Below are 18,217 nucleotides of genomic sequence, written 5' to 3'. Positions count from 1 at the left end.
TATGGTTTTCCCCGCTGGCCGATCATCGATCGATCTATATAACTACGTGATTTCCTAACGTCCCGATTGTTCGCAATATATTGATATTGAATTGACCCCAAATCACTAAAATAAACTGAAACTTTCTTTATTCTAAGTGTTAAATGTAACCAATCGTGCTTGAAATTTATCATACACGGTACGACTAGAAATGCAAAAGAAATGATATTGAATAATATATTCTACATATTTATGCACGAGTATTTGAAAGAAGCAAGTCAGACATTTCAGACATTGCTATCATGTATTTTCTTTTTAATTCGCGTGTACGGAATGCGTACAGGATAAAAACTGACATGACGTCACAACCGATATATTATGAAAATAATGGTATTCGCGTATTTATGTATACTGTATACTGAAGCTCGATGGAAATGTCAGAGACGTTCCGAAGACCCGTAAAATTAGTCATAATTTGCATACCCGATATCACAAGTTCAGATAACCGATGTGAGATTATATCGGACGCTTAATAGTAAACGTTTGAATAATATAGCTGAAAAACCGTTTCCGATCAATAACTAAAGAATGCTTGGGACCGGAGACCTAAAACTTTGTAGGTAAGTTGGTAATTACCAAGCACTTGACACTTTTTGATTTTGAGATCAGTGGGTTGAAGGTTACGGTCGTGGTGACCTTGAGCTGAAATCCGTTTTCGACCAATTACTGATTAGAAGAACGTTGGAGCCAATGGACCTCCAACTTGGTCGGCAGGTTGGTCATGAACAGTAAATTAACAGTAGTTTAGTTGGCCAAAGGCTAAGTACAATAACTGATGCACACTTAAGCCTAGGAACCGGCCGTTTAAACCCTTCCAGTGGATGACCCCTGTTTATTATGGATACCAAGATAAGATGAAGCCATTTACATACATCATTTGCTTAAAATTATCCAATGGTAGTTATTTTGTTCCTTCATTTTATTTTTCATAAAGGTTTTTCATTCCACTTTTTCACAATTTAATGTGTCCACATACATACAACCGTGTTCCATCATGCCCAACAAGCTCATTTATAATACAGCAGGCACGAAAAGACATCCACTCAATCTCGCAATGACAAAATTGTAACACGATTAGATGATGAAAATGTCACCATTTGCGTCAGATTGAACTCCCCAACATTTAGCAAGAAATCTAATGACTTTAACATTTACAGGTTCGAGGACAAAGTCTAACCATTCTGTTTAACTTGCAAAAATGTTTACTCGAGGGAGAATGAAACACTATATAACTGGTAAAAAATCGGATGCCCCTTTTTCATATTTGTTATTATTATTATTATTATTATTATTATTATTATTATTATTATTATTATTATTATTATTATTATTACGATTATTATTTATTACTATTATTATCATTAATATCATTATTATTGTCACTGATAATATTATTATTATTATTGTATTGCTGTATCAACTAGGGGGTGAATAGTTGGCAGTAACAGTCAGAGTTGGTGAACAAACAGGGTTGGATAAAATGTACACTATAAGAAGGTCTCCAAGACATATTGCCACCTTTGGCCAATAAACAGAAAATGTCCATGCTGTACAAAACAAACAAATTTAATAAGCATATACCCTGCACTTGCTAAAAGAGCACGGATGTAAAAGCACTATCATGGAAACTTTTAAAATTATTGAATGGTTTTCGAGAAATACTTTAGTCTTTATTCAATATTTACCGTGTTAGTTGTTAACAAACAGTTCAGCTAACGCGTTGATTAGCATTAAAAGTGTAGTTTAAATGCCTTCCACACCTTGTACTTCCACATATATTTATGCTTACATATGTTTACATTTAAAGACAATTAGAAGGAATAAACTGACCATCGTATTCGAGTTATGCAGACCTTGCTTTTTGTAACGTTCTGGTCAACATATAGACTATACAAACTAAACAAACAATATTAGTATCCTATTTTATAGCTGTATACAGTAAAACCTTTTAAGAAAGGAGATTGTATACTTATGTTTGTCACTTAAGTTGCTAAGCAACAGCGGCCATTTTAACGCAACAGAGAGCCTAAATATTCGGATATTTTAATCATTTAACTTTTCCTAATAATATGCACCAAACAAAAACGGACATAAATTCATTTAAACAAATAAGTAAAACAATCGTTCCTGCAAGCATTTTCTAATTGTAACAATTTATATATGTACAAAGGAAGTGAAGTCACTGCATGTATCTAAAACTTGAAACCTCGGTTATAAAGGATTGCTATTCTAAATAGTAATTCACATAAGATGAAAATTGTAGTCGACTAGTACAAAAGGACTTACTCATATTTCTTCTCTGTCTCTTAATTCGGCGTATCATTAAATTCAGTTGAATTTATGAAATGTTAAAACCATTATGTTAAAAGTTTTCCTTCCAAAATAACCATTGCAATGAATATATATTGTGACCATATATCAGTTTAAAATATTCATGCCTGTTAAATTGATGATATTATTAAGTTCCAGTGAGTATTAACGATGGAAATAATAAAAGGACTTTCTCTTGCAAAAACCGCCGTTGCAAATGCAGTCGTTGTTGTAGGAATTTGCTTACTCTTCCTTTCTTCCCGATGCTGAGAGTAATATTGACAGTCTTGAAAGTCAAAAGAAGAATAATAATATAATCTGACATTGAACTTATTCAGTGACGTCAAGCCAGATAACTGGTTTCCCCCGCTGACTGATCATCGATCAATATACTTCACAACGTATCGAACACTGGGAAGGCATTGACATCAAATTAACCGATATTTTCCATGAAAACCTAATTATAATGATTCAATAAGCTGTACTTTTGCGTTCACAATTGCCCCGGAGAATGAAGATAAATGTAAATTTACGTTTGTCTGTAATGCAATTTATATTGCATGGTTTGACACATTATGCAACAACAAATGTTTGACAGTTAATGTAAGTATTGCTGTTGATGTTGTTATTGTTTTTGCTGTACCTATTTTTGTTTCATTTTACATGGTTTATGTGCCACTTGACATGTATCTAACCTATCTAACGCAGCTAAGGATTTAAGAAAAGCTTTATGTCTGATCCAATTTATTCCAATAACTGGCCATCACTCAAGCATTGAGAGCCAGACATTGACGTCAGAGCAAATGATTTGCAAGAATGAGCTACAGAGAGAGATAAGTCATGGAGTGTTAATTGAAGAGTGTTGTCAACAAGTTAAAAAATATAAGGCGTAAACGTGTATCTAAAGAGTAAAAAGAATTTACTTTAAAACAAAATAAAAATTGGACTTTTATATAAATATGTACAAACACTAGCAGGCCAGCGGCGTATCCGATGTGCACACGTAATAAACCAAAAAGGGTCACTTCATGCCCCTTTATCGCAGGTGGACCGTTCTTGGGGAGATATGGGGTGTGCACGTCCTACATTGCGGCAGTTCTTACCTGAAAGTCAGTATTAACAATTAAAAAAATAAGATAATTATAATACTTAAAAAAATATTTGTTTGCATATTAACATATAAAATCACGGTACCTCTTCAAAAGAAATGCTCACCTTCAAATAAAATGTCAAATAACGACATCATTGTCCTACATTTTATATTGGCACTCCACAGATATAGTATTCTCTCGTTGTTCCGATTGAGTCTAGCAGATTGTCTACAATTCGATAAATAATTTTCCCCAAAGGCACTTGCGCATGACCATGATCAAAATTTGCGTCAATCTGGATCTCTGAACGAATGTTGTTAAACAACAGTGTTTATAGTCATTAAACCAATTTGTATATACATTCTTGTAACAGAACCAATTGTATGCCAATCCCCCCCCCCTTAAAACACAATCATCAGTGCCTACTTCATAATGTGATAAGAGTTAATACTGAACACCGAACCGTAGTTTCCGTAAGGTTTGGCTTGTTTATGGTTTCGTCTTCCAGTCCAATGAGTGTGCGGTTATTTGGTACATGACCGCTTTGCTCCTTTGCCATTGGATAGTAAGTCCCTTTTTTCAATAAATGCGCCAAAGATAAACAAAACAATTCTGATTGAGAAAAAAACGCAAAATAACGTAGGTTCAGCATTTTTTAACGGTGCCATCGATACTAGTAACTATGAAAGGGACTTGACATTAATTATGACATGAATTTTTTTGTGAAAGTTCCATAAGATTTAACAATTTTTACCAACAAATTATAAAACTGCCAATATGCATTAAAAAGTGTACCGGGCGCCGGATATCATAATTAACTAGAACACGTTTTTTAATTAAACAGAAGTTGTGAAACATGAATAGTTACGTAATTTCCGGTAATCAAAATATTAATAATGTCGGGAATTTTCTCTATTAAATTTGATACTATATATGGCATTGTGAAACAATACGAAATGAACCATAATAATCTCTTTTACTCACAAGACAATTCAGGACTATTGACCAGATATCGAACTTGGCCGCTTTTGACACATTTACTATATTTACTGTACAAAAGCAAAGTGCAGTTGGTTGTTCTAATCGAACAGTCAGTGGGGCAATAGGTCTGCAATACGGAATGCTTTTGACAAGTTGCCATGAACAAAATAATAGTACTTTAGTATATTTTGAAAGAAAAGTCAGTGGGTGTCAGACTTGTTCAGTAAGATTTTAATGGATTCATTTGATTGACACACCACTGAGCAAGATAAACAAGGCAGGGTTATACTGCACAAAAACACAAGAGAGATAACACAATATAAGTACACACATGTTCAGAAATGCGTTCTAATTTTAAAGGATATGATAGTTGTTGGGGTTTTCTCGGTAGTTTAAAAATAAAATGAGAATAATTTGGCAAGACAATCCATTCTGTAACGGACCTGTACATGTACGAATTTATGCATACGTACACTAGTATCCCGATTGCAGAATCTGTTATCTAATAACTGATGATTGTGGACAAAAGTCAGATTCATGATGATATTTTGAGATATTACTTGTTATCAGAGTTTATATAAACTGTAATACTTTGTTAATAACCTATGCTCAAGTTAACAAAACAAACTCCTCATTGACATCTCCAGCTTGCGTTTAAATGGAATTATTTAAAATGTTAAAACAATTTTGAATACAATTTGGATACCAAATATTGAATATTCATATACATTAAATGAGCATAAAGCATTTGCGAAAATACTCTTTCTGCAGAGAGTTACGATATTATTTAGTTTCATCGTCTAATAATGACTTTCTCTCACAGAGGCCACCTTCGCGAATGCACTAATGTTTGTAGCTTCCTTTTTTTCTCAATTTCCAACCAGAGATGATAAGAGCAATAATGACAAAGGGAAACTGGTTTTTCAAGCTGACCGATTTAATTGCGGTACATTTACACAATGTATTATGGAGAAACAAACAATGCAAATAGAAACAGTGCAGTGAAACAAACCTTACGTTCATATTTTAAGGAAATGCAAAGGGATTGGTCCACGAGTATATCATTTGAACATATACATAGGAATAAGAATAATGAGTTATTTAAGTACGAGAAAAGTAGTTTTCTAATTAATAGACCATATAATGCAATAATTATAATACTAGGAACAGAAGAAATTAAACTTTGTTTAAGAAATACAATTTGATAGAGAGATATACCGAGAGAGAAAAAGAGAAGTAGAGGTGTATTCCTTGTGCTTACTGTTGATTGTTAAAAATACCATGTACTGTACATTATATAGTGATGTAGAGTGTACGTCCGTAAGTATTACAAAATTATCATCATAAGAAAGATTTAAAGATCCAAAAAGTAGTTTGATGAGCTTGTCTAGTGTTCTGAAAAAAGATATCTGCATTCAGACTGTAAATAGTGTGCAGTTAAAAATAGTGCTCGGCATTTTCTTAAGCATTACAATAACCACATGGCAACCAACGGTATGTCTCTGAGATGATTATTAAACAAGCCTAAATTCAGATCACTGTAGATATTTCTTATATCTGCATGTTAAACCGACATGCGGCGCTCTCCAAAGACACATTAAGATCGAAAATAAACCGTTTTTTGTACGCTTGATAAACGAGAGTGAATGCGAATATCCTGTGCCTGTGTCGAGTTTATTCCACAATGCAATGGCGGAAGGACTTGTTGACGACTATAACGACTGTAAATTTCTAATGTCCTTTTAAGTGTTACTAGAACCATTGATATGTAGATTATTAGGGTTAGAATCATTCAATGTCACGGGAAAGAGCTGCGATAGGTAAGTTCTCCACGAATTTATCTATATATTTTGATGAGTTTTGTCATTATTATTCTTTCCGATTTCCATCAAGTTTGCAATTGACACAGACCATGTAAGACCCGTATGCTTGCTGCCTAATATGGAACTTAATCGAGTGTTTCTTTTTTTAGTACAATCACCCCATACTACTGAAGGGTATCCGAGGTATTAATTTGATTGACAGTTTTTCAAAGAAGTTTAAATCAAAGAGCGTGCATTAAACCAAAAACCGTCTTTGCAGGATTAATAATGTATTCAATAATTATGTTGGTGCCAGGTGCCGCCAGAGCTTTCAGTGACTCCTAGGTGTTTGTGTGTGTCAAAATAATAAAATGCTGTTGAATCAAAAACAATCTGTTTATTTGACAGTGGAGTTTTTGATGGACTGACTTAAACAAGTCATTGTATTTTTATAGTGTTCCCCATATGATAGGGTCTAGCTGCCGAGACAGCAAGTTAACTAGCATACGTAAACAGACTAGTTGTGCTCTGGGGTGATTCAGCTATGTCATTACCGGATAAGAAATAGAGTGGAGAGCCCTGTGGTACACCTGCTGTAATAAAGTTAAACTGAAAAAGGATGTGCCAATGAACACTCGTTGATTTCAATTTTGTAAATAATGGGATATCCAGTCGATTACATTACTAGTAATTCCATACTCTATGTTAAAAAGAAAATAAGTCCGCGGTGGCAAACTCTATCAAAGGCATTAAATATAACACATAATCTAAGATAGATGCGAGTTAATCATCGAATGACTTGCATATTTGATTTAGATATCAATAAGTTGATAGGTTGTAAAAAGGCCAGGTATAAATCCTGACTGATCTTTGAAAAACAGAAGAACGCTTTAATATATATTAGCGTATACGTGTTTTTTCCAATATATTGCCTACGCAATTCATCAAATATATAGGTCTATGATTTGATAAACAAATAGATTTCCTTTTTTAAATACAGAGGTTTGTCGTTTGTGAATGTCCAATTTGTGGAGTAAGTGCAATCAAACAGGAATACAAAGTGGAGTGTACTGTAGATGATGTAGCTTTTAACATTTTGAACATAAAGAACAAGACGCACGTTCATGAACATGTTACATTGTTATTTTAATATTTATTATTATTATATGAAAATAAATGATAAATTGTACATACATACTCCAGAGGCTGTCAAGCATACGAAGTTCATCTCCACTTCACTTCTCATTTTATTTATAGTATAGTTAACCGTTTACAAATAAAGAATAACATTTGCAAGCACGTGTGACTCTGCAAACAATCGATCAAATACTAACTTCAAGAATAGCCATCATATAATAGCAATGATTCAAATCGCGATAAGAGATAAGTCTATATTCATTCCATTAAGACTGCAATTAGTACAGTCTCTACGAAAATGTCACCGTTTGCGTCAATCTGAGTTTCACAACAGTTGGCAGGAGTCTAATTGCTTTAGAAATTACAGGTTCGAGGACAAAGCCTACTTAGTTTCGATAAACAAACAGAAAGTGACCTAGCGCGAGAATGAAAACACAATCAATTTGTTAAATCAAAAAGCCATTTTATTTAGTATTAATGTTAAAAGAACGGTTGTTATTAAACCTAAACCAGCCCCTTCAGGAGGTACTGTACAAAACTGTAAATATATAATTCCGATTATCAGGTCAAACGCCAAAGCCGTGATACAAACGTCTGTACTTATGATGTCTGTACTGTTAAGAGTAACGGCAAAGTGTGACCCTGACCATTGATGTAAGAGCACGAAGCCCTGAAAATAAAAAGATAAAACAATCTGACTTTCAACTGATTCATGTATGTCAAGTCAGATAACTGGTTATCACCCACTGACCAACCAACCTATATTTATTCGCCTCGAACGTTCGCAAGGCATTGACAATCAAATTAACCGGCATTTTCACTGAAAACTATTTTTTTTATTAAACAATTGCACAACAAAAAGGCGATGAAGTCAAAAGAAATTTAAGGTTTAATATGGATTTCTACAGATGTTGCAGTAGTACATTTATGGTTGGTCGCATTTTGAAAAACATATGTACGACAGCGAATATAACAGTTATTGTTGTTTATGTTGTTTATGCTGGTCCTGCTGTTGTTGTTACAGTTTACATTGTATATCTGCTCTTGGGTGTACATGCAATTGAATGTCAAGTTTTTTGTCTGATGCAATCTACTCCAATAACTGGACATCAGTGAAAAACAGACGTTGATGTCATTGAGAATGAGCTGCAAAAATAGGCTACAGAGAGAGCGAGAGAGATGATCTTGATGTTTGCTGTTTATAAGTTCTACTATTAAATTTGTTACTATTTTGTTAATTATTTTATCAATGTATAATAATATGAAATAATCCAAAACTCTTTTACCTACAAGACAAGTCAGATCTTTTGACCATCCCAGCTTTCGAACATGTCCGGTCGAAAAGTAAAAACTAATGACTTGAAATGTGAATTGAAAATCATGCAAAAGATAACCTTAAATGTCTGCAATATCTAATCCTTTGGCACGTTGGCATATGGTAACTGTACAAATGAACAAAGATTCAAGATTCAAACATTTAAACATATTTTTTAAGTAACGTAAACATATTGTTTCTTGTTACATGATAAGTTTAATTTACATTATATATCACGTGACGTAATCATTTCTAATCAATTAAATGCATATTAAGATAAATATAAATGAAAGAGAAAATTAATAAACATGTGCATGCATAAATGACAATATCAAAAGAGGTTGGACTGCTACGTAATTCATCCAACAGAGAACAATTTAAATCCATTTCTAGTATTGCACTACATTGTTTACAATATTAGAACGTATAACAAATGCTTCGTCAATAAATTTACACAACCGTAGGAGGACATTAGTATTAACTGTTTGTAAGAGTTCAATAACTTATAATAAAATTTGACAACACTTGGTTTTGCATAGTAGGTTTCAAAAGATACTATTTCCGAATATGTTCATATGTTTTACAAATACAGACAAAATGATACTCATCTTCTAAATCACCAAAACCATATATCAAACAGTATCGATGCTCATGATTTATTATATTATTGCCGTATCGGCCAGTTTCAATAGGTAAAGTGTGTGAAGATTACATTAATTTTGTAAAAGTAATGCGGTATGTTTTCGGTACAAAACAGTTGTCTGTAAATCAAAAAGACAGTGGGTCACACTAGACCAGAGCTTTAATGGATTCAACTGATGACACAACACTTAAATAAATAAGGCAGTTTAATACCGCACTTAGTACGCAGGAGAGATACCACAATATCAGTTCACATACTTTCAGAAATAATTATTTGTTGTCTTTAAAATGTATTGGGTACAACAGTATGTTGTATTCCAGTATTTGAAAACAAAACGATTAAATTTAATACGCAAGAAAATCCATAATATTACGGGGCTTGGTTTTCGACCAAACACAAAAACATTTACGAATGTATGTGAACGTGCACTGACACCACGTTTGCAGAATCTGTAGTTTAGTAAAAGGTATTTGTGATCAAGAGCGATATCAACAATGACCGATTAATAATTCTCGTTTTATTAAAGTAAATATTACCGGTTATTTTTCATATAACCTGTTCACTTCCGTTCAATGTGCAATAACCTGTGTATGAGTCAGCAAAATTTTCCCCTCTATTCTATCTGCCGACAAATGCATGAACATTTTAAAGGTTGTTTAATAGTTATGTTTTGGTACGTTTGCACTAAAAAGGCTTTGATTGGTACATATAAATAATTGGACGAGTATTGACCAATCAATTCGCATTTAGGTTAACCTTTACGAAACCAATGAATACACTTGATTCAGACAATTATATGGTTTTAATAAATTATTTGAAATGTCGAAACAAATTGTCTCAAAATGAATACTTAATTGTATTCCATTTATAAATACATTTTATGAGCATATAACAGTTGCAAAACATATGCTTTCTCTGGAGGTTTATGCAGTGTTGAGTACTATTTTCTCCAACGCTGAAAGAAAATTATTTACAAGACATTTAATTTGCAAATGTTTTGCTAGCCGCCTTCGCAAAGGCAGTCGTGGTTGCAGGGATTTAATGCCTTTTCTTCTTTTACTTTCAGTTCACAAGCACCGATGCTGATATCAATATTGACAGCCATAAGAAAACAATCTGATATTGGACTTATTCAGCTACGTTCCTGTGGACCGATCATCAATCAATCTGTATGACTACGTGCTTCTTAACATTTCGATCGTTTGCAAGCCATTGACATGGATTAACCGAGATTCTTTAAGATGGATATGGTTATGTTTGATTCAAGATCATAATCACATACAGTATGGCAAGAAATGCCATAAATATTCTGATATAAAAATTATGCAAATCCATGCTTTTTGTTACTAAAGTTCAATAATATCTGTGTTTTACAAAACACATCACGTTATGTGTGAAAGTTTAAGTAGCATTAAATGATGATTGTCCAATTCAGCCATTAAGCTATCAGAATTTATTTAAATTTTGTCCATGATGATAAATACTAAATCGTATATAAAATAGAAAATAAGTATAATACAAATGTGATATATTAACTCTTTTTTTAATTATTTCAGTCATTCAGTTTCATTCATTTTATTTGCAGTGTAGTACTCTGACATTTACCAATGAAATCACACATTTGCAAACAAGCACGCGTGTATGTGTGCACAAAAGGCCATATATTAATTGCAAGTACAGATATCATATAATTACAATAAATCAAATGCGATAAGAGATACGTCTGTTTTTCATTCCATTAAAATTCTGTCTAGCATATTGTTATAAGGTTAGACGAAGAAAATGTCACCGTTTGCGTCAATCAATTTTTCAACAGTTTGCAGAATCTATTCCTTAAGCAATGACAGAGTTGAGGACAAAACCTTCTTGTATCACTTTAGTCGAAAATAAAACAAATCCATTTTTAAAACAAGAGCTGTCACAAACTTGAACACTGTCGCGCCTTTTTTGGATTAATAGCCATTAGGATATAACATTCATGTTGAATAAAGAAGTTTAATTAAATCCTATATATCTTGGCCAAAAGCTTTCAAGAGGTATTCTTACAAACTGGAGACGCAATTTCGATAATCAGGCAACATACAATATTTGCATTCAACATTCACTATACAATGTGACATTGACCTTTGAAATGTGACCACAAAGGTAAAAGGCGACACACCTTCCATTGGGACTTGAGCATTCTTAAGGATTTTTTATTGGAAACAGTTAGTTGTGAGACGAAAAGGATTTCCATGAAATTTTTATTGTGTTGCATAACCTCAAAGTGTCATATTTACCCCTGAAACAAGTGCACTCAGGTAATCGCACCTTTTCACGGTAATCTAGTATTGTGTGAAGTTTGATTGATTTGCCATTTATAGTTTAACGTTATGGCTCAGACACAAAGTATTGTTATGAAGTGCATACTGTACAACATGACCTCCAATTATGAAATCCCGACAAATGCCCTTTATATATCGGAAACCGGGTATTTCAAATATATCCTTTTCCTTTGCTCTAATGAAGATTTCACACGAAATTTATGTTCCCTACATAATTTATCAAAAGCTGCATACCAGTAGTCTGCGCTTTGACGCCATACCATATACATTTTCAATCGGCTTGGTAAAAGTTTTCGGGCGCTTTAATATTTGAAATTGTAATAAGTCTGGTGCAAATATGGCCGAACATAATCCTACGTATTCTGCTTAAGGATGTCTCACTTTGACTTCAATAGATGAAGATACGAAACAATAACTTCTAGAAGGAACTTGGCAATCATGCCTCTACAACCAGTTTCCATCCCGGTTATATTATGTGTGTATTGCAAAAACGCGTGGTTGGTAGTGTAGCCACATTGTATCAGAAAATTTGGAAGCTCAGTAAATGATACACATAATAAACAAATAATCCACTTTTGGTCGTGTATTTAAACATATTAAATACCGAATCGCTCGTATCAGCTAAGTCGACTGGCCACAAATGCAGTCCGAATACCAGGTAACTGTGACCATGAACATTATTGCTTGACATACTGGCATTCCACTAAACACTTTTAAGTGCATTTAATAGTTTTAGAATATTATCTTGCAAATACAGCTATCGCAAAATGCACTTTTTGAAGGATTTTAATGCTTTCCCTTTCTTCTCAATTCCCAAGCACCGTTGCAATATTGACGACCATGAAGGTCAAAAGAGAATTCCATCTGACATTGGACTTATTCAGTTGCGCCAAGCCAGATGACTGGTTTTCCCCCGATGACTGATCATCGATCAATCTCCATTACTACGTCTCAAACGCTCGCAAGACATGACAATCAAATTAACCGATATTTTCCCTGTTCTTAATTATAATTATTAAACGAAAAATATGTCAATACAAATACAGTCGAATCCCGTTGGCTCGAACTGGAAGTAAAAGACCGCTTTCATTGTACTGAAGGATAGCAATCCCGCTTGGCTCCTAGGCTTGATGTATTTTCGTCAGTCCCTGGGAGTTCGAGTCAGCGGGGTTCGACTGTAAAGTGTAACTTTTTCTTTTACTGATGCAAAAGTTCATGCATGATTTGTCACACTATGCAAAAAGCCGTGTTTGACAATGTTGATGTTGTTGTTGTTGCTGTTGTTGTTGTTTCATTCAAGTTTGTATATCTACCATTGAGTTCACATTCATCTTTCCCATCTCAGACAGCTAATGCTTTAAGAAATGGTTTGAGGATTGTTCATTGATGCGTGCTGTTTACCAAAAAAGACGTTTCAAAAATATAAGGCGTCATTGTGTTTCTGAAGCGAATAAACTATTAACTATAAGTTATTGTAATGTTCTATTATTACAGATAACTGGTCTTTACCTCAGAAAAACCAGACGCTGACGTCAAACAGACTAACCGAGGAAATGTTTGCGAAAATGGGCTACAGAGGGAGATGATTCGTAGATTGTTCAGTGGTGCGTGCTGTTTATATAAAAAAAAACTTTATAAAAGTGTAAGGAGTCTTTGTGTTTCTGAAGGGTCCAAATCAATTAACTATGGAACATAAAGGCAATAAACATTGAATTTTGATGAGATGTGACAAGACGCTATCGGTTCGAGGGGGGGGGGGGGGCAACCGACGTTCTCACCCCCGTAAAATCACTAGTCAGAAGGTAGCATTTAAGACATATCTACCGTATCATGACCCTCCGTTGAAAGGAGAATGCACATCCAAAGCTACGCCCACATGTTAGATCACTTAAAAACAGTGACATCTGTTTAAAATTGATTCACAATACATATGCCGCTTTATAAAATGTTCATTTTCAAGATAATTGTTATAAGTACGACTACATTGTCCTCCGTTTTACAGTGGCATTCCGCACTTAAAGACTTCTTTGAATAAAAATCGATTTTAATGAGATTGTGTCTTTAGCAGTTTGCATGACATTCGAAGAAGAATCCTTAGGGCTGTTTTCGTCACTCTGCGTAAAACTCATTTTATTTCCCAGTCAGCAATTTAGTATTGGAGCAGAAATTGATGGTCAGCGCACAAAGCTACCTATGAACTTTAAGAAGACAAATTAAGGCCTCCAAAGTCTGTACTATAGCTGGACCATACATACCATTCACCGTTATGCCTTTGACATAATTACATGAACAATATTCGCTTGATGTCGGCACATTTTAATGGTGCCATCGATAATAGTAACTATGAATGGTGGTGGCGGTCAATAGTCAAAACAAGAGGCTGTTAGTCCGAGGGCAATAGCTTGTAAACTCGCTAATTTAAATACCAACTTGACATTAATTATGACATGAACTTATTTGTAAAAGTTACCTTAAGTTTTCACAATTTTTACCAAATTCTAAACATTAAATTGCCAAGACGCATTAAAAAAGGTACCGGGCGCCGGATATCATAATTGAATAAAACACGTTTTTTAATTAAACAGAAGTTGTGAAACATTAATAGATACGTAATTTCCGGTAATAAGAATATGAATAATGTTGGGGATTTTCTCTATTAAATTTGAAACTATATATGGCATTGTAAAACAATACGAAATGAACCAAAATAATCTCTTTTACTCACAAGACAATTCAGGACTATTGACCAGATATTGAACTTAGCCGCTTTTGACTCATTTTCTTCTATTAACTGTACAAAAGAAAAGTGCAGTCGGTTATTTTAATCAAAAAGTCAGTAGGTCATTTGGTCTGCAATACGGAATGCTTTTGACACTTTGCCATAAACAAAATGAGAGTACTTTGGGATATTTTAATTGAAAATTCATTGGGTCAAACTTGACCAGTAGGGCATTAATGGTTTCATTTAATTGACACAGCTCTGGGAAAGGCGAACAAGGCAGTGTTATACAGCACAAAAGCACAAGAGAGATAATAAAAGATATGTACACGCACGTTCAGAAATGCGTTAAAATTTAAGTGGGCACAACATTTATGTTTTTTCCAGTAGTTTAAAAAAAGACGATAATAGTTTGGCAAGACAATCCATTCTTTAACTGACCTGGACATGTACGTATTTATGCATACCTACACTGGTATCCCGATTGCAGAATATGTGATCTAGTAACAGATAATTGTGGACAAAAGTCAGATTTACGATGATATCTTGAGATATAACTTTTTATTTTATATCAGTTTATACAAACTGTAATACTTTGTTAATAATTTATGCCTGAGTCAACAAAACATACTCCTCAATTTCATCTCCAGCTTGCGTTTAAATAGAATCATTTAAAATTTTGAACACAATTTGGATACCAAATATTGAATATTCAAATACATTAAATAAGCATAAAGCAGATGCAAAAAAACTCTTTCTGTAGAGTGTAACGATATCATTTAGTTTCATTGTCTAATAATGACTTTCTCTCGCAAAGGCCGCCTTCGCAAATGCACTTACGGTTCACTTGTAGCTTTCTTTTTTCTCAATTCCGAACCACAGATGATAAGAGCAATAATGACAAAGGGAAACTGGTTTTACACGCTGACCGATTTAATTTAATCATGTTTGATTGCATGGCGGTACATTTGCACAATGTATAATGAAGAAACAAACATTGCAAATAGAAACAGTGCAGTGAAACAACCCTTACGTTCATATTTAAAGGACATGCAAAGGGATTGGGCCACGAGTATATCATTTGAACATATACATAGGAATGAGTTATTTAACAACGAGAAAAGTGGTTTTCTAATTAATAGACCATGTTATGCAATAATAATACTAGGATCAGAAGAAATTAAGCTTTGTTTAAGAAATAAAATTTGATAGAGAGATATATCGAGAGTAGTAGTGGTGTATTCCTTGTGCTTACTGTTGAGTGTTAAAGATATACTGTACATTATATAGTGATGCAGATTGTACTTCCGTAAATATTACAAATTATCATCATAAGAACGATTTAAAGATTCAAAAAGTAGTTTGATGAGCTTGTCTAGTGTTCTTTAAATAGAAATCTGCCTTTAAACTGTAAATAGTGTGCAGTTAAAAAAAATGTTCAGAATTTCCTTAGCTATACAGTAACCACGTGGTAACCAACGGCGTGTCTCTGAGATGATTATTAAACAAGTCTGAATTCAGGTCACTGTAGATATTTCTTATACCTGCATGTTAAACCGACTAGCGGCGCTCTCCAAAGACACATTAAGATCGAACATAAAGCGTTTTTTTTTATAAAATACGCTTGAAAAACGAGAATGAATGCGAATGTCTTATGCCTGTGTCGAGTTTATTCCACAATGAAATGGCGGAAGGAATTGTTTTGCCTTTAGCAGTTTGCATGAAATTCTAATATTTTCTCGAGAAAAAGGGTAACAGAAGGCTCAATATGAATTTCTGAGATGTATAGATAAGGATAAACAATGCCATTACACTGATATATGTGGAGGCTAGCTGGACTGTCGGTCCATAGTCTAACCTATAGGCCAATAGTCAATGTGCGATATATTTTAGGTCCTTCCATTACCATGGGTAAATAATTTTGTATGTTGGCCAAAAAAGCGTAAAATCATAATATTTTACTTAACTGTGAACGCTTAAATAAATTGTCACAATATTTTATCTAATACAAAATTGCCAATGTACAGGGAATCGAAAATCTAATTGGAATATAACACGGTGACTACACGTTATGCAAGGAAAAATATCAAGAAACACCTGTTTGTAAAAAGGTACTTAACTGCTCAAATAAGAAAACGAACACAAATTTCATGGATTTTTTCAAATTAATAATTGTGAAACACGAATAGAAATGGGGGATTTCCGATCATGTTGTTTAACTGATAGACAAAATGAACATTTGTTTAAATGTTCTACTACTAAATTTGTCACTAACTATAGCAATGTACAATACCTTGAAGACAATTAAGGTCTTTGACAAGCCCAGTTATAGAACATGTGCGGTCTAAAAGTAAAAAATAATGGCTTGAGATTTAAATCAGGCAAAAAATAACCTTCCTTTTAATGTCTGCAATATCTAATCATAAAGCACGTTAGCACGTAGTAATTGAACAACTGAACAAAAACAGTTGTTTGAATATCGAAAAGTCAGTGGGTCAAACTTGACCAATCATGCAAAAAGTAACCTTTGATGTCTGCAATATATTATCGTTTGACACGTTGTCGTGTAAAAGGTATTTTTGATCAAGAGGGATATCAACAATGACCGATTAATAATTCTCGTTTTATTAAAGAAAATACTACCTGTTTATTATTATTATTATTACCTGTTCACTTCCGTTCACTTTGCAATAGCCTGTGTATGAGTCAACAAAACTGCCTCATCTATTCTATCTGCCGACAAATGAATGCACATTTTAAAGGCTGTCCAAAGGTTATGTTTTGGTACGTTTGCACTAAAAAGGATTTGATTGGTACATATGAATAATTGGACGAGTATTGACCAATCAATTCGCATTAAGGTTAACCTTTACCAAACCAATGAATACACTAGTTTCAGACAATTTCATGGTTTTAATAAATTATTTGAAATGTCGAAACAAACTGTCTCAAAATGGATACATAATTGTATTCCATTTTTAAAAACATTTTATGAGCATATAACAATTGCAAAACACAAGCTTTCTCTGAAGATTTATGACAGTATTGAGTTCTACTATCTATAACGCTGAAAGAAGATTTATTTACAAGACTTTCAATTGCAAAATGTTTGCTGGCCGCCTTCACAAATACAGTCGTGATTGCAGTAAATTGTTGCCTTTTCTTCTTTTATTCTCAATTCACAAGCACCGATGCTGATAGCAATACTGACAGCCAAGAGAAAATATTGGACTTATTCAGCTACGTTCCCGTGGACCGATCATCAATCAATCTGTATGACTACGTGCTTCTTAACATTTTGATCGTTTGCAAGCCATTGGAATGGGTGAACCGAGATTTTGTAAGATGGATATGAAAACCGCTGATATCTTCAATTATGTAAATGGTTATGTTTGAATCAAGATCATAATCACATACAATATGACAAGAAATGCAATAGATATTCAAATATAAAAATTTAAAGATAATGCAAACCCATGCATGATTTTTATTAACTTGAAGGTTCAATAATATATGTGCTGTTCAACCATATCAAGTTATATTTGAAAGTTTAAGTAACATGGTGATCGGCCAATTCAGCCATTAAGCTATCATAACTTATTTAAAGTTTGTCCATGATGATAAATGATAAAGCATATATTAAATAAAAAACAACAAGTATAACACAAACATGAAATAGTATAACCTTCCCTTTAATGCCTTTAATTTATATTTATTCGCAGTGTAGTACTCATACATTTACCAATAAAATCACACATTTGCAAACAAACACGTGTGTCTGTGCACACAAACGGCCATATACTGATTGCAAGTACAAACTTCGTGGAATTACAATAAATCAAATGCGATAATAAGA

The sequence above is a fragment of the Mya arenaria genome, chromosome 13, assembly GCF_026914265.1.
Source record: "Mya arenaria isolate MELC-2E11 chromosome 13, ASM2691426v1".
Lineage (NCBI taxonomy): Eukaryota > Metazoa > Mollusca > Bivalvia > Myida > Myidae > Mya > Mya arenaria.
This window is presented reverse-complemented; position numbering follows the sequence as displayed.